Genomic DNA, 3,513 nt, shown 5'->3' with positions numbered 1-3,513 from the left:
ATGTCTCAAAAGCTATTACCCAGAGCGAGGGACAGCGGGGTTTTCACTCTCTACTGAACAGCCCAGGCATGACATACATGAACACAACCCAACCAGCGGTAAACGAAAGCTGAACATCTTAAAGAAACACAGCCACATTAAATTGTGTGGATGGTTGGCAAAACATTAAAAGGTACTCATTTCAAAGAAGAACACAACTGATAGAGCTTTCAATGTAAGACAAATGTTTATCTAGTGGTGGACAAAGTACTGAAGTGAAAGAAGATGTATGCTTTGTAAAATTTTACTGAAGTAGAGGTCCTCTGTCCCCTAATATGCTGTTGGTTGTCCAAAAAAGCTCTGATCCACGGACGCATGGACCTCTGAAGGTGCCTTGTGGTATCTGGCATCAAGATGTTAGCAGTAGATCCTTTAAGTCCTGTAAGTTGCAAGATAGACCTGCAGAGATTGGACTTAGAGACCAGCACCTCCTACAGATGCTCAGTTGGAGTGAGATCTGGGGAAACTGGAGGCCAGAGCAACACTTTCTTCCTCAAAGCATTCTCATATCATGTGTGCAGTGTGGCAGGGAGCATCATCATGCTGAAAGAAGGGGAGTACCATTGCCATGAAGGGATGCATCTGGTTCGCATCAATGTTTAGGTAGATGGCATGTATCAAACCGATGTCCACATGAGTGCCTGGACCCAGCAGAACATTGTCCAGAGCATCACACTTCCTCCACTGACTTGACTTCTTCCCACACTGCATTCTCGTGCCATTACTTCCCAGGTAAATGCTGTATAAGTACAGAGGAAAACAGGACTCACTGGAAAAGGCTACCTTCTCCCATTGTTCCAAGGTCCGGTTTCAATGCTTGTGTGCCCACAGAAGGTGCTTTTGATGGTAGACAGAAGTTAGCAAGGGCACACCAACCAGTCTGCTGCTACAAAAACCCATACGCAGCAGGGTGTGATGCACTGTGTGTTGTGACACTTTCCACCTGTAACCACCATTAACAGTTTCTGAGACTTGTGCCACAGTAGCCCTTTGCTGTTTCAAACCAGATGGGAAAGCCTACATCACCCTCACACACCAACGAACCTCGGAAGCACCTCACAAGTCTTGCCTTTTAAGAGTTGTTCCGACCCAGTCACCCGGCCATAACGATTTGACTCGTGTCAAAGGTGCTCAGGTCTTTTTACACTGTCACTGTCCATTCCTCCATACAGCAAGATGTGTAGATCATAAAACACATTTTCTGATGATTTGAGCGGAGCTCTTTCCAAAATTAATTTATTTCATGCGGTTACTGAATAATTTGCCTTAAGATTTGGGCATTAAAAACAAAATATACCCACGAGCATAAGAGGTTAAACCGTGCTGTGTTATATGCTCACTGTTATACGAAAAATAAGTTTTAAAAATCAGTAAATGTCTGCGGTAAACAGTGAATTCAGCCATCACTGGCTGCTTAGCAGCGATTCCATACTCTAAAGGAACTACATTTCTTGGCGGATACTTTTTACAAAAGCAATAAGCCACTCACGGCAGTGTGTTACTGCAATTTTATCACGGGAAAGGGAGTTTTAGGAACACTCTTCCCCACGTGATAAAATCACAGTAACCCACAGCCTCTTGTGGCTTTTTGCTTTAATAATATTTACTTGTGGCAAGTGCTCTCCACAGGGGCAGGCTATGCCATATGCCTTCAAACTGCATCTTCAATCATACCTAACTGTCATTTATACGAACTAAAATTCATATTCAAAGTATTCCTTTAAAGCATATTGCCTTAAATAATACATTTTAAAAACGTGAATGTTTTGATGTTTCTAAAATGAATGAATGAACAACGTTATTCAGAATTCAGCTCAAACACTTACAGGAAATCTCACACTATGTTTTGTTCATTACTTCTGCAAGCATGATCTTTTCCAAAAACTTTTACTCCTGAGGCCAGACTAACAGATGGTCATTACTCAGATGCCTTGTTTTTTAGATCCAAAATGGATCTGTAGCGTTTGTCCTCCTCTGGTCCCCACAGACCTCTCTCAGTCTCTATTTACCTTGTTTATTTAACTCTCTCTCTCTCTCTCTCACCTTACTCACCCTCTCGTACTTCTCTCACTCTCTCTGCTGTGTAGTATTTGTACAGCTTTGTAGCATCTCTGTAAGGTACATAGAGAACAGAAGCCTGAGACAGTGGAGAAAATTAACCATTACTATTAAATAAAAGCAGAAAATACACAGGGAACTTGTTTTTTAAAAAAAAAAAAAACCATACACCAATAGCAAATGAAAGAAAATCTCTTTATTGAAGAATATTTCAAACATATATAATTATATATATATATAATTATATATAATAAGACTTTCTCCTTGGTGATGAAATCTAACCTTTAATTATTCCATGGCAACCTTGTCTCCTTTAAGGCAATTAAAAAGTGATACTTCACAGTAAATAAATATTTACAGATATTTGCAAACCAGCAAACTCAAACAATGTTGTTGCTGCAAAGCTAAAATGTTCTGAGCCATGTAAAAATGTTTTTTGCATTTGTGAAACAGCAAACCATAAGGGAAAAAAGAATTATATAGAAGATCAGCCTTGGCAAGGAAGCTCTAATAACATCCCCGGTGTTTATTTTGACATGCAAAAAGTCCTTTAAAAACACACCGAAAATGCATAAGTGCAAGTCGACTTTATAAAGTGTGCAAATACTCAACAAAAACCACAAAAATAATCATATTCCAATTTAAAAAACAATACAGCTGTGTGGTTTGAGACGGGGCACCTGCCACAGTTTATCATTAACATTAAACTATGAAACTCTTGAATTCCGGAGGAAAGGAACTATGTTTTGTGTTGGAAATGCTGAATCAGCGGGCAAATGAAGATCTGGGAATTAAATGATAGAAAGTAACCGCATGCATTGCATTTTGGTTAATGAACTGTTTTTATCAGAAAAGTTTAGATCATTCTAAACGGTGCATTAGTTACAACCTAACAGAAATACTGATAATTAAAGATTTGTCAAATCCACAGTTAAAGTCCCAGGGAACACACAGCACTGTGTGAGAGTTTTAGGCATCTAAGCAAATTTTTAAACAATTAAACTCAGCAGTGAGTTTATCACAGTATACATTAGAATAAAGTCGTATTCATAATTCAAATAAACAGAAAAACAATAAAAATAACAAGAATTTCTCGGGTCCAGATTTTTCCTGGACACCTTCACAGCCGCCACAGAGACTCGTTAATATCATCAATGACATCATGAGCTCAATTTACTGAGCACTGATTGGTCAAACCAGGAGCTGCTTTTTAACTACATATAATACTGGGCTTCCTCGATTATTAATTATTATTATTAATTAATATTCTATACATTTTGTTTATTCTAATATTAACACTTTTCTCAGCAAATAAACACAAACTACACAAATAAACAGATGCTGAAAATGTGTCTTGGGTGCCTAAGACCTTTCATACAGTACTGTATATATATATAAAATAAAATATTACCAGTT

This window comes from Pygocentrus nattereri, chromosome 22 (assembly GCF_015220715.1).
Source record: "Pygocentrus nattereri isolate fPygNat1 chromosome 22, fPygNat1.pri, whole genome shotgun sequence".
Taxonomy (NCBI): Eukaryota; Metazoa; Chordata; class Actinopteri; order Characiformes; family Serrasalmidae; genus Pygocentrus; species Pygocentrus nattereri.
The sequence above is the reverse complement of the archived record's forward strand: the minus strand, read 5'-3'. Positions refer to the sequence as shown.